This window comes from Oryx dammah, unplaced genomic scaffold, assembly GCF_014754425.2.
Source record: "Oryx dammah isolate SB20612 unplaced genomic scaffold, SCBI_Odam_1.1 HiC_scaffold_8, whole genome shotgun sequence".
NCBI lineage: Eukaryota > Metazoa > Chordata > Mammalia > Artiodactyla > Bovidae > Oryx > Oryx dammah.
Window position 1 is genome coordinate 19908324 of NW_024070192.1, and position 15077 is coordinate 19923400.

The 15077-nt window shown below is 42.8% G+C and overlaps 1 protein-coding gene across 5 annotated transcripts in view; it reads left to right on the plus strand.

Moving 5' to 3' along the window:
- Positions 1-240: 240 nt before the first annotated feature.
- Positions 241-15077, plus strand: part of STAT3 (signal transducer and activator of transcription 3) — a 73648-nt gene continuing 58811 nt past the window's right edge. For 4 of the 5 annotated variants that reach the window (XM_040245266.1, XM_040245270.1, XM_040245269.1 and 1 more), the window contains exon 1: positions 694-928. The gene's annotated coding sequence lies outside the window, so the exon portion shown is untranslated. Of the gene's footprint in view, positions 259-693; positions 929-15077 lie in introns of those variants that run through there. The other variant, XM_040245268.1, reaches the window with a different exon arrangement.

A 15077-nucleotide genomic window follows, 5' to 3' on the forward strand; every position in this document is an offset into this window, starting at 1 on the left:
TTGGCCTTTGATGCTTGAAGCGACGGAACGAAGGGCAGGGTTAAATCCACTACCTTCTCCCCACGCACTCTAGTAATTACTCTATTTCCACGTCATGTTTCCGGGTGTGTGTGTCCCGACTCACGCATAAACTGAAGTTCAAAGCAGGCGGGAGTCACTCATGTTCTTTTTGCTGTCCCCAGAAACCCATTTCGGGCGTTGGGCCCCTAGAGGATCTGGCGACACCTGAGGACTGTCTAACTGGCTGATTCCCACGTGGTAAGTGCTCCCAACCTTGCCCCCACGTGGTGCCAAGGGCCGTGAAGAGGGAGAGCAGGCAGAAGGGAGCCGCATCAGGGGCATTTAAAGTGTCTTGACGTCACGCACTGCCAGGAACTCAGCTGAGTTTTCAGCAGGACATTCCAGTCATCTTCCCTCCCTCCCCCCGGGCTCCTCTGCCCAGGGCCTCGGTTCTTCCCCGGTTGTTGCGGAGGGAGGAGCCCTAAGAGCCGGAACAGCCAGAACAGGGGCGTTCCCAGCCTTGTGTTGGCTCCGCCCTTTCTCCCAGAGGCTCTCTTCATTGGCCAGTGGGTGGGGCTTCGGATGTAGAGTATGCTCAGCAGGGCCTCTGGGTGGCCGAGAAAACTGGTCATGTTATGAATTATACATGAGCGGCGTGCCTAGGCCAAGCGGGGGCTGGGCGGGGATTGGCTGGAGGGGCTGTAATTCAGCGGTTTCCGGAGCTGCGGCGGCGTAGACGGGGAGGGGGAGCCTGGGGTTCCGACGTCGCCGCGGAGGGAGAGAGCCCGAACCGGATCCCTGACGAGCACCCCAGCTCCGCGCTCTCCCCGCTTCTGCCAAGGGAGACTCCGCGGCCTGAGGGAGCCCCGCGGCCCGCACCCCGGCGCAAGCGCAGCCCCGGCCAGTCGGGCCTCAGCCCGAGCAGCAGGTGAAGGGGGTTTAAGGGTGGGGCTGCCCCCCGACGGCCTCCGGGCCTGGGCATCCCGGGGGAGGAGGGGCGCGCTGGGAGCTTCTGGGGTGTTTGGGGGAGTAGCGAATGGAAACTTCAGTGGGGTCAGGGGGATACGAGGAGACACGGAGGGTCGCTGTGAAGGGACAGTTCCCCGGGATGACAGGAGCCGACCTCTGAAGGGACGGGGTGCGCTGGAAGGAAGTTTCGTTCTTTGGAAAAAGGGGAGACGCAGAGGAAGAGAGAGAATGGACTGGAGGGGGAGGACCGTGGGGCGAGGGTACTCTAGGGTGGGGGGGCAGGAGCGAGGGACAGCCCCCCGACTTCCTGCTCCCTGGGGCTCTGGGGACGTTCCGGCCACGGGAGCGACTGTCACGCCGGCGGAGATCACGGAGGGGGGTGGTTGGCGAGCGCCTCCTCCCCGCCCCTCGGCAGGGCCCGGCGTCTCCCGGCTGAGCCACTTCCTCCGCCTTGCCCTGTTCCTGCTCCTTTAGGAGCCAGCTGTGCCCCCCTGGAGGTGGTAGGGATAGGTGTCTTCCCTTTACAGCCTTGCGGGCTGTTTGGTTATGGGTAGGATTATTGCATAAGATTCAAGTTTCCTGTAGGGAAATTGACAGCCTTGTACTCTTTCTAAACTCCCCCCAGCCTTTTTCTGGGGTAAAGTCGTGTTTCCCTTCTCCCTCTTCCAAAAAAAATCCAAATAAAACCCCCATCAACTCAGCTCTAAAGAGAAATAAACCTTTTTCCTCCTTGACATTGTTCTTTTATAACCACCTGGTAAACTTGGCCAGAAGATAAATAATTGAGCCCTTGCGTTTACTGGATTGTGGTGTTGCTTAATTGCATAGGACAGAATGAACCAATCGAGAGTGGGAGTTTTCTGTCTCAGAGCCAAGATCTTGGGTAAATGCAGAGAGAGAAACAAAGACAGGCTGGCCTTGGCAAAGCCATGTGGGCAAACTTTACCTGTGTTTGGGGGTGTGGTTGCACTTCAGTTAGCTTAATTCAAAGCGTCACCTGAGTGGTTTTTTTCCATGTTTAGTCCACATCTTTCTGTGTTATATCAAGTGGATGCATGATATTGACACACTTATTCTTATTAAAAATGTATATAACGTGTCCCTGCTGGTTGGTTAAATAAATAAAGGGCATATTTATTCTGTGTGTGGGTTGTAATTTTTTGGCTGGCTGAGCTGATACAGCATTGGTTTGACTAAATCAGAACTGTAAATTATCTCAATCTTTTATATGTGGATTTAGACAGTTATGACTTGATTTAGCCAATTTTATGTTTTATATCAAATATGTCTGTACTCCCTGAGTCAGCACATTTATTTACTTATTACATGTGCCAGGCTGAGCAATGGCACCCCACTCCAGCACTCTTGCCTGGAAAATCCCATGGATGGAGGAGCCTGGTGGGCCGCAGTCCATGGGGTCCCTAAGAGTCGGACTCGACTGAGCGACTTCATTTTCATTTTTCACTTTCATGCATTGGAGAAAAGGAAATGGCAACCCACTCCAGTGTTCTTGCCTGGAGAATCCCAGCGACGGGGGAGCCTCGTGGGCTGCCGTCTATGGGGTCGCACAGAGTCGGACACGACTGAAGTGACTTAGCAGTAGCAGGCTGAGCTACTAGTAAAATTTTTGCAGTGACATTTGCTCAGTGGGATGGAGGAAAGAAGTCTTTAATACAAAAAAAAAAATTGTAGATGCTAGAGGCTTTTTTTGTGTGTATTTATTATTTATTTATGGCTGGATAGGGTCTTAGTTGTGGTGCGTGGGTTCAGCTGCCCTGAGACATGTGGGATCTTAGTTCCCCCACCAGGGATTGAACCTGACTCCCCTGTATTGAATGCGCAGATTTCTTAACCACTGGACCACAAGGGGAGTCCCTGAGGCTTGACCTTAATCTCTATATTTGCTAGCATATCTACCACAAAGAACCACTAGAAAATTCATAAATCTTCTGTCTTTATATGTAGTTCTTTTGGGAAGAATAGCCATCTAGAAATATCCATAATTATGACTTGACCCACAAAGGGTAGATAGTTCTTGTAACCTCTGTTTTGAAGATAAGGAAATTGAGGTGTAAGGAACAAGACACTTGCCCGGGCAGCAACATACCATAGTGATGGAGCTTGTACCTTCTGTATATTTTGTTTGCTTTTGACTATCTATGCTTAAGTATTAGGTCTTAATTTAGAGTGACTGTAGGCCCTACTGGGAAAAGTGTCAGTGAAATTCTAACATGTACCTAGACCATCAATATCCTATAAGACTCCAAGGGAGATATTTAAAATAAACAGGTGAGTCCCGTTAAGGCTGTTACAGAATATTGAGCAGCATTACCTGTGCTATACAAAAGGTCCTTTTTGATTATCTCTTGTAAGATAGCAGTGTGTACATGTCAATCCCAAACTCTCACTCTCCTTCCCCTCAGACTTTTTAGTCTGCATAATTTACCATCAGAATTTAGCTATTTGCTAATGGAAAGAGAGATTTACTGAGGCAGGTTTGTAGGTGAAGGACAGTCATGACCTAAATGTCATTTAAACCGTAGTGTCTTGTGGCTTGATCAGTGGTCATTTGTATCTCCAGAAGGTTGCTCTTTCCTCCTGCCTCTGCACGTCATGACTTTCAGATGGTAAGACAGGGCAGAGGTGGTGGCCATCATTCCAGAGGCCGAGTCCAGCACCTTTAAACCTTATGGCTTTCTCAGAGGTGATGTACAGATCAACAAATATTTACTTTTTACACCTTTGTGAAAGTTGCTATGAGGAACAAGATGCCTTGTTCACAGACCTTGCAGTCTACTGCGACAACTTCATACATTTCTTATCCATGTAATGCAACTTGATTTCCTCAAAGAGATGGTGAGACTATAAGCCCATCCTGTCCAGCAAGGTAACTGTTACATGTTTTAAAACATATAGCACAGATATAGAACATTTCCATTATCACAGAGTGGAATGCTTCGCTGTTGGACAGTGCTTCACTAAGCGCTACAGGTCTTCAGAAGGAGGAGAGGTTATGAGTTGTCTAGAAGTCTTCTTGCCAGAGGAGAGATTTGATCTGAGACCCACATAATGGTTGGCATTTGACTGATGTAAAGAATTCGGGGCGAGGAGGTATGGTGATACAGCACAGACCCAATTCTAGTAGATTAGCAAAGTAAATAGAGGAGGAGTAAGAGGTCTTGAATGCAAGGTCAAGGAGTTTAAAGATTTTTGAAGCCAAATATTGATGTTTAATTATGGAGTGCCTACTACATGCCTGATCTTGGTTAATTTGCATAAAGTAAATGGGTATGTGTGGCCTCCACCCCAGGGAAGTTGTCATTGAAGATGACCATATAAACTGGACCAGCACCCAAAAAGAGGGGTCCTGAATTTGCAGATTCGTGTGATTGAGTGCAGAAGTGGGTTTTTTTTTTTAATGAAGATTTTTAACTGGCTACACATGTCCACTCACATTTTCTGTCTTCCATATTTAAAAAAATTTTACCTTAACTTTTGGGTCATGTGTGACAACCAGCCAAAAAACACTCAAAGGACCTGTCCAGATCCTGGAGAACTCCTGGTGTCCTGGAGCAGCCTTGGTGAGGTCCAGCAGAATGACATCCCTGGGCTATCGCTATCTGTGTTGGTTATGGTGAAAAAAAACTAATATTGTGGTTACACACTTGTTGCAAGGAACCTTGGGTTACAATGGGGCCCTTTGGTCAGGATGGTTTTATGGTACTTTGGTAGTGAGTTGTTTGAAATAACTCCAGGTTTTGAAAGGAATAGCATATGCAAGAAAGGACTTCTATTATGTTCAGTTTTCCTATATCATATTATTAATATCACAACTCTGAGTTCAGATCAACAATCATGTTATGTAATGAGAGTCGGTTATGCTAGGCAGGATCCAAGGATAATGCAATATGGTCCCTGTTCGACAGAACCAGAAGTGGTATTTTAGGGGCCAGGGTATGTGCTTCGTCAGTAGGGACTTATGGGTGGGAAGATGACAGCACAGTGGGTCAAAGGTCAGACTCTGGAGTCCAACACAATCTGGGATTGGATCCTGTATCTGCTGCTTCTTAGTCAGAATCTGAACCTCAGTTTTCTTATCTATGAAAGGAGAGGCTAACAGTGTATATCTCCTAGTGCTATTGAAGACTCCAGGAGGTGATGCTGGTAAAATACTTAGCATATGCCTGGTGTACAGTAAGAACTCGCTAAATCTAAGTTTTTATTAAATGTCTAAGAAAAGAGATTAGTTCTTTTTAGGGATGAGAGAGAAAGGCTTTATTATAGAAGGGTATTCACGTGGGAACACATGATTAGGGTTTTATAGGATGATTAGGAATTCTCCCAACAAAGCTGAGTTGGTGAATAGCTGTATTCAAGGCTGAGGGAACATGAGCGTGCAGAGGCTTAAAACAGCGTAGTGTGTTCAGGGAGCTATAAGTGGAAGTTCTTAATTTAGGAGAACTGAGGAGAAAGGAAGCTGACTCTCAGCCCTTCTGTTAATAATTGGGTTCAGATGTTATTAAGTTGTTTTTTTTCTTGTTTATAAAAGTAATGCATGCTATTGTAAAGAAATTTAAATTTGTCGAAATAGAAACTATGTATTTTTTTTATATGTGTCTTATTAGTTTGGTGTGTGTTTCTCCAGCTATTTTGCAGCTGCTTCTACCTACCGATTTATCTTGGACAAATTTATTGCAAATTCCTTTCCAATAGCCTAATAAAAAAGTAATAAGAAAGGCAGACCTGGCCCCAAAGTAATGTTTAGATTGTCTGGTTTCCTTTCTGCTAAAACTTCGCCCCTCCATCCTTAAGAATAAATGACTTTCCTAATCACTGAACTTTTCCCTGACCTTTGACTTTTTAACTACATCAAACAGGAGCTTTCCTAAGGTAACTGTTACTGTAGTGTCGAAATGTTTGGGTGAGGTGAGTTTGAGGATTTCATGATCCACAGCTGTGATAGGAGTCAAAAGAATGGCAATGAGGTCAAACTTCCTGGGCTTTCATCCCAGATCCAACACCTCTTAGATCTTGGGTCAGTTGCTTTAACTTCTCCGGGTTTCACTTTCTCTGTCCAGAAAGTGCAGACACCAGATCCAATTGTAAGGGATTTGTGAGGATTGAGCAAGATAACGTATGTGAAGTACTTTGCACAGAACCTGGGAGATAGGTAAAAGTGGAGTGCTAATAATTGCTATTATTAAAAACCACAGTATCTAACTATAAAGTCACACCAGTTATGATTTGAGGTAGCCTTTCATGACCCAAAGGAAAGATGGAGTAATCAGGAGCTTCTAACCTAATAGGAAAAAAACTAAATGAATAGGAAGCAGGGTGATTTACACTGTAGTGGAGGAGATGGAGGCTATCACGCAAAAGGAACAGGGCACGTTTACACAGATGCTTTTGTCAAACGTATGTCTCTCTACATCTTCTGATGGTGGCCCATTTATTTGAAGTAATATTCAACACATGAGATTTTTATAGCCATTTAGGAATGTAAACAGTCCCTTGGAGTTCTTCTTGATACAAAAAGTACAGATAATACGAAAGGTTTGAGGGGTGGGGGACTCAGGCAAGGAAGGTGGGCCAGCACACAGCTTGGTGATGAGGCCACAGCTTGGGGGTGAGGCTGCACCCTAAGTAGAGTGAATAAGCCTATGAGGCCAGGAGGGGATTTGTTCTTTCACATCTCTGCTATGTGAGTGCGTGTGTTTTCATTGGAGGAGTCGAGCTTTACTTTCCTGTCCTGTAACTTTCCTTTGCAAACGAAAACTCAAACCAGCCTTGTGGTTTAAGAAGAGCCACTCGGCACCTCCATGAAACAGATTCTCTTGCACCAGCTCTCCGGTTTGGGGTCAGAGAAGGCCGAAGAGAAAAGGCCTGCCGCTGTTTGTTGGCCGAATGTGGGGCGGGAGGAAGCCAGCAGAGTTTGAAAGAGAAAGTAAACCTTCTGGTAAATAAATGGCTTCCCTATTGTGGGGGAGGAGTGCAAATTATTAGGGGGATGTTTGGGTAGTTTTTGTAGAAGCCATTTCTGAAAACTGATTGAGATGATTGAGGGTGAGCCCGATTTAGGGAAATCCTGCCTGGCCTGCTGTGAACACACTGTTATTCCCACTTTGTTGATTGATTTTATTAGTTTGTGGCAGCCTAACCTCCCCTTCTTGTTAGAATTGGAGGATCTGAGTGTGACTTTGAGCACCTGCTTAGTAAAAGCTTCCTGAAATGCTTGTTTTTTGCTTCTTTTCTAATGTTCATTTTGTTTTTACTTTTAAGCGAACACTTTTTATGACAGGAGCTAAAATCATGAGACTTTCCCTTTGTTCTTTCCTCCCCCTCCCACCTCCAGTCCACCCAAATGTCATCCTCAAAACCTCAAAACCCAGATGTTAGCTGTGTAATTACCTCTCCTCTAAACCAAGCAAAGTGCAATCTTGCGTTGAGTTGGCATTAAAATCGTCAGCCTTTGAATTTCTTTCTACTTGTGGTTTAGATACAATAAATATTTAATCTCAGACTGACTTTGCCTGACAAATCAGTCTTGTATTTGGGCCTCTTTTTATCAATAGGTTTAGAGAAAGCAAATTTATTGAAACATTAACCAAAATAAAACGTAGAGTGGTCATTGTCTTATGCATCAGGGCAGGTGGAATAATCAAAGCCAAATCTCAATATTTATTCTTTTTTATTACCTCATATTTAATTTGAACAAATGCATATATATCAATATTTATTCTCAAGTCCGTGTGTTATTACCCTTTCCACTTGAGTACATAAATAAGTAGATAGAAGCACCTGGGACGCCTTACAGTCCTGATTACTATGTTGAAGAATCCTAGGTTCATGGAGCCATCTAAGATTCCTGTTTCTCAAATGTACCGCTGTGGTGCTGGATGTTGATAGGGCGGGAGTGGCAAGGGGAGGCTGTCCCTATAGGGGAAGGGGGTGGGGGATAGGTGAACTCTGTCCTTCCCACTTAATTTCAGTTTGAACCTAAAATTGCTCTTAAAAGTCCTTTATTAATTTAAAAACAATCCTGCAGAAATGACTGTGTCCTGGGTCAGAAGTGCCCCCTATACCGCTGTGTGATTCCAATCACTTCCACCACTGGATTCCCTAAACTTGGCAAAGAGAGTGGCTTTCTTTTACCATTATCTCCCAAGTAATGGAGAATGCGACTAGAAGCGGGGCATCCAGAAAATCCGTACAGTCTCTGGATGAACCTGCTTCCCCTTTCCTTAGGAGAGATGAATGCTAGTCTGAACTACAGATTTTCAGCAAGAATGTATCAGTTTTGTTTTTCAGTTCCAGACTAGTTTTCTTATTTTAGGGGGGAGGGGGAGTTTAATCAGTACAGTAAATGGAAAGTCTCCCCTTCATCTTATCCTCTGAACTCTCTCTCCCAGGGACAGCTAGGTACCTATTTCTCACTTTATCTTTCCAGAATGATCATGTGTGATATACAGGCAAACGTGTTATTCTTTCTCTTTTTTTTTTCCTTCCACAGACAGTAGCAAATTATACCTGTAACTCAGTATCTTTTTGAAGACACTTTGTTTATCTTAGAAGATACTCCATGTGAATATGTTTATACCTGCCTCATGTTTTTAAGAGGTGTATAGTGTGCGCTTAGGGTGGGATGAAATATTCAGTTTTGTGATCTCACATAGAAGAACTTGGAGGAGAAAAAATTACAGTTTAATTATTTTTAAATCATTTTTGAATCATCGTAGTCTTCTAGGCTATGGATGTCATAATTCATCTAGTGATAGGCAGAGATTGCAGAATCCAAAGACAAAATGATGTTGTGCTAAGTATCATCATGTTTGTCTTTGGGGCTGCCCTGGTGGCTCAGACGGTAAAGCGTCTGCCTACAGTGCAGGAGACCCGGGTTCGATTCCTGGGTTGGGAAGATCCCCTGGAGAAGGAAATGGCAATCCACTCCAGCACTCTTGCCTGGAAAATCCCATGGATGGAGGAGCCTGATAGGCTACAGTCCATGGGTCCACAAAGAGTTGTCTTTAGACACAGATAAATAAATCTGTACCTGTATACTTTTAGTGGGCTTCCCTGGCTGCTCAGCTGATAAAGAATCCATCTGCAATGCGAGAGACCTGGGTTCAATCCCTAGGTTGGGAAGATCCCTTGGAGAAGAGAAAGGCTACCCACTCTAGTATTCTGGTCAGGAGAATTCCATGGGCTGTATAGTCCATGGGGTTGCAAAGAGTTGGACACGACTGAGTGACTTTCAGTTTCGCTTTCATAATTTTAATGTTTTAATCATAACATGCTTACTGTTTATTTATTTATTTATTTTGGTTGTGCCAAGTGGCTTGCAGCATCTTAGTTCTCCAAGCAAGAATCGAACCAGCACCCTCAGCAGTGAAAGCATGGAGTCAAAACCGCTGGGCAGACAGGAAACTCTCTTATACATACTGTTTAGAAATGTAGCTTTTCAGTTGACAGAGTGAACATTTTCCCCTTTAAAGGTAAACTTTGTTTTGTTTCTGGCTGCATTGTGTGGCTTGCAGCACCTCAGTTCCCCTGACCAGGGGTTGAATCCGGGTCATGGAAATCCTCACCACTGGATTAGGAATCCTAATCACTGGAATCCTAACCACTAGGCTACCAGGGAACTCCCTAAACATAAACTTTAATTCTGGGGAGAAGTCTAGCTACATCATTAAATATGAAACTCCAGTGTGTGCCTGTCACTTGCACAGGTAGGAATTGTTGCACACTTTCACTCCCCAAATTTTTAAAACTTACTGTTCATATACCTATGATACCAGGACCCAGCTTCCATTAATCTCAATCACTCCATCCCTGAATCACAACAGACTTTTGTCTAAGTTCCCCTTGTTCCTTTGGCAAGTGAAGACATAGTTTTTGTTTTTGTATTGTTCCTGGATGGGTCAAGAATATTCCCTGGAGGAGGGCATGGTGAACCATTCCCTTATTCTTGCCCACAGAATCCCATGACCAGAGGAGCCTGGCAGGCTACAGTCCATAGGGTTGCAAAGAGTTGGACATAACTGAAGTGACTTAGCACACACACGTGGATGGGTTGCTCCCTGATCCTTCTATTTGAGTTCCCTAGCAGCAATTTGCAGAGTGTGGTCCACAGTGGGTCTCTGAAATCCTTTCAGGGTGGGTCTTTGAGATTAAAACTATTTTTATAACATTATTTTTATTTTTTAAATTAGTTGGCATTTGTACTTATACTATTAGTCCTTGTACTCAGTGCACTTTCAGGGGAACCCATGATAAAACAGTAAACAATATTAATTTCATTCTCTCTCAGCTCTTGATGACTTTTTTTTTTTTATGGTGTTTTGATATTCTGCAGTGAAATAGCCCAGAGAAGGCAATGGCAACCCACTCTGGTACTCTTGCCTGGAAAATCTCATGGATGGAGGAGCCTGGTAGGCTGCAGTCCATGGGGTCATGAAGAGTAGGACAGGACTTCACTTTCACGTTTCACTTTCATGCATTGGAGAAGGAAATGGCAACTCACTCCAGTGTTCTTGCCTGGAGGATCCCAGGGACAGGGGAGCCTGGTGGGCTGCCATCAACTGAAGCGACTCATAGACGGCAGCCCACAGCAGCAGTGAAATGGCAGGGCTGCAGAAAGCACTTCTGCTGCAAAGAAGTCTGGTGGAATAGCACTTGTGGAATTGAGTTGTGATCTCAAATTAGCTGCTTTTTTTCACGAAGCACCATTCTTACTTGAAAGAATGATGGACAGACCAACAGGGATATTGATATTTTCTCAAAAATGAAAGGAGGGAAGCTTTCTCTTCAAGGAAAACAACCGACATTATTTGTTGCCCATGCTTTAGAGTGGAAATTAGAGTTTGAGAAACTGATATCTACTACTGTGTGTTTGACAGTTTCTCAGTATTAATGTAATTTTTTGATAACGTGGTATTGTGATAGTTTATAATAAATTATGTTGGTATTTGAAGGTCTGCATGTCTCTGAAATAGTGTTTTACAGATAGTTGATGCATGGCATTACAAAATCATGCATGAAAACATTCCATTCAAAATGCAGAATGGACTAATGGATTTTAGGGTAACTGTGTATGAAGAGTTCATTGCCATGGTTTCAGAATCTACATTGCCTCTAACCTTGAAGAAACTAGTACTTGTCAAGTTTTGATGTAGTATTAAATAATGTCCAAAGTTATCTGCAAAGATTCTTAATATAGTGTCCTTTCTTTTCCAGTGAGTGTGAGGCCAAAATTTCTTCCTACATTTCAACCAGAACAACATACTGCAACAGGTTGAATGCAAAAACAGAGCTGTGAGAATCCAGCTGTCTTCTAAGCCAGAGATTAGAGAAATCATTAGAGAAGCTTCCAAAACTTTAAGATGTCACTCTTCTAAATTTTTTTAAATAAGTTGTTTTTCATAAAGATGTTATTTATGTAATAGGTTTATTTTTAAATAAATTAATAAATATATTCTAAAGTTCTCAGCTTTAGTTTGTAATACAGTAAACATTGAAATACCTCCATAAACAAATGTTCCTTAGGATCCTCAATTTTTACAGGGGTCCTGAGAATAAAAAGTTAGAGAACTGCTGATTGACAGGTTTTAGCATAAGAACTCCTTGAATAGCTGTTGAAGAAAGAAAAAAAAGATTTTATGGTTCTGTTCCAGAGAGTCTGGGTTAGTAGATCTAGGGTTATTTTTAACAAACAGCCAGTGTTCTGATACTGGTGGTCCTTGGTGTGAGAATGCTGCTCTGAAGGTTCAGAAGCTATAAGTCTTCAGATTAATGAAGTCCTATCCACAGGGTTTAGAAATCATTGTTTTGGGGATAAAAGTAAATGGTAGCCATGTGGTCTTCCAAGGAAAAATGTTTTGCAGATTTCTTTTTATCCTGTTTGTTCTTAGTATTTATGGATCTGAATATTAATAAAAGGGGGATTATAGTCATAATAAATAGTCATAAAGAATCACTTGGCCAAATTAGAGTTCAATTTGGTTTTATTGATAGGCCACCCATGAACATATTAAGATAGTTTCTGAAGGCTTGGGTTAATTTCTAAAGACAGTTCTGGTTAAGAATCGTCTTTGAACTCTATAAGAAGTGTTCTGTTTCAGACATGTCTTTAACGTTAGTGTATATGTGTAACGTAAGTAAAGCTCTCATTTTCTTTCTTATAATTGGTTGTATTACAAATTCAAAGAGAAGTTTACTTGTCAGATATAATACAGCAGAGGTAAGACTTCAAAACATATGACTCCACTCAGTTCAGTTCAGTTGCTCAGTTGTGTCCGACTCTTTGCGACCCCATGAATCGCAGCACGCCAGGCCTCCCTGTCCATCACCAACTCCCGGAGTTCACTCAGACTCACATCCATCGAGTCAGTGATGCCATCCAGCCATCTCATCCTCTGTCGTCCCCTTCTCCTCCTGCCCCTAATCCCTCTGAGCATCAGAGTCTTTTCCAATGAGTCAGTTCTTCACATGAGGTGGCCAAAGTATTGGAGTTTCAGTTTAGCATCAGTCTTCCCAATGAACACCCAGGACTGACCTCCTTTAGAATGGACTGATTGGATCTCCTTGCAGTCCAAGGGACTCTCAAGAGTCTTCTCCAGCACTACAGTTCAAAAGCATCAGTTCTTCGATGCTCAGCTTTCTTCACAGTCCAACTCTCACATCCATACATGACCACTGGAAAAACCATAGCCTTGACTAGACAGATCTTTGTTGGCAAAGTAATGTCTCTGCTTTTGAATATAATATCTAGGTTGGTCATAACTTTCCTTCCAAGGAGTCAGCGTCTTTTAATTTCATGGCTGCAATCACCATCTGCAGTGATTTTGGAGCCCCCCAAACTAAAGTCTGACACTGTTGCCCCATCTATTTGCCATGAAGTGATGGGACCAGATGCCATGATCTTCGTTTTCTGAATTTTAAGCCAACTTTTTCACTCTCCTTTTTCACTTTCATCAAGAGGCTCTTTAGTTCTTCTTCACTTTCTGCCATAAGGGTGGTGTCATCTGCATATCTGAGGTTATTGATATTTCTCCCGGCAATCTTGATTCCAGCTTGTGCTTCTTCCAGCCCAGCAGTCTCATGATGTACTCTGCATAGAAGTTAAATAAGCAGGGTGACAATATACAGCCTTGACATACTCCTTTTCTTATTTGGAACCAGTCTGTTGTTCCATGTCCAGTTCTAACTGTTGCTTCCTGACCTGCATATACCTGTTTCAAGAGGCAGGTCAGGTGGTGTGGTATTCCTATTTCTTTTAGAATTTTCCACAGTTTATTGTGATCCACACAGTCAAAGGCTTTGGCATAGTCAATAAAGCAGAAATAGATGTTTTTCTGGAACTCTCATGCTTTTTCCAAGATCCAGCGGATGTTGGCAGTTTGATCTCTGGTTCCTCTGCCTTTTCTAAAACCAGCTTGAACATCTGGAAGTTCACCGTTCACGTATTGCTGAAGCCTGGCTTGGAGAATTTTGAGCGTTACTTTACTAGTGTGTGAGATGAGTGCAATTGTGCGGTGGCTTCAGCATTCTTTGGCATTGCCTTTCTTTGGGATTGGAATGAAAACTGACCTTTTCCAGTCCTGTGGCCACTGCTGAGTTTTCCAAATTTGCTGGCATATTGAGTGCAGCACTTTCATAGCATCATCTTTCAGGATTTGAAATGGCTCCACTGGAATTCCATCACCTCCACTAGCTTTGTTTGTAGTGATGCTTCCTAAGGCCCCCTTGACCTCACATTCCAGGATGTCTGGCTCTAGGTGAGTGATCACACCATTGTGATTATCTGGGTTATGAAGATCTTCTTTGTATAGTGCTGTGTATTCTTGCCACCTCTTTTTAATATCTTCTGCTTCTGTTAGGTCCATACCATTTCTGTCCTTTATTGAGCCCATCTTTGCATGAAATGTTCCCTTGGTATCTCTAATTTTCTTGAAGCGATCTCTAGTCTTTCCTATTCTATTAATTGACAATTAAGCATCAATTAAGCATGTCAATTAAGCATTAGGACACAGAAACTGGGAGCCTGGAGACATTTGGGTTGGAGACACATCAGTCATCAGGATGGAGATGATAGTTAAAGCCAAAGTAATGGATAACATCAATTAGGGAGAGGAAACAGAAGAAGATAAAGGAGAGCCCCAGGCAGTGGTCTGAAGCACTTTACTACTATTGTTCAAGTAGAGGATGAACCAGGAAAGGCAACTGGGAAAGACAAGCAAGACTGAAGGAAAACCAGGGGAACATATCACAAAAGCCAAGAGGAGAGAGTTTTTTTTAAAAAAGATTTTCAGCTATGTCAACACCACTAAAACTGTGAGCAAGATGGTGACACAGCGACATCCATTCAACTTGGTAATCTAGAGATCCCTGGTGACACTCCTTCCTTTAGTATCTAGCAAACCCACTTCTTGGTATTTACCCAAATGAGTTGAAAACTTACATCTACATAAAACCCTGCACACAAATTATTTATAGCAACCTTATTCATAAGTGCTCAAACTTGGGAACAATTATTATGTCCTTCAATAGGTGAATGCATAAACAATGTGGTACACAGACACAATGGAATATTACTCAGCAATAAAAAGAAATGCACTATCGAGCATTGAAAAGACATGGGGGAATCTGAATCAGAGTTGCCAAGTGAACAAAGGCAAACTGAAATGACTACTTCCAACCAAAAGATATTCTGGAAAAAAATAAAACTATGCAGATAATAAAAAAGATCAGTGGTTGCCAGGGTTTGGGAGAGGGATGCATAGGTATCGAGTAAAGGGGATCTGCAGGGCAGTGAAACTAGTTTGCATGTTGCTGTAACAGTAGATACATGTCATTACACATTTGTCAAAATTCGTAGAATGTGTAACACAGTGAATTCTAATGTTGATAATAATGTATCAATATTGGCTCATCCATGGTAACAAATGTGTCATACCAAGACAAGATGTCAATAATTGGACAAACTAGGAAGCAGAGATAAGATGGTATAGAGGGGTTCTCTGTACTTTCTGCTCAATTTTTATGCATCCTAAGACTGCTCTTAAATATATAATATACTAATGTTTTAAATGTATTGAGCTTTATGAAAAATA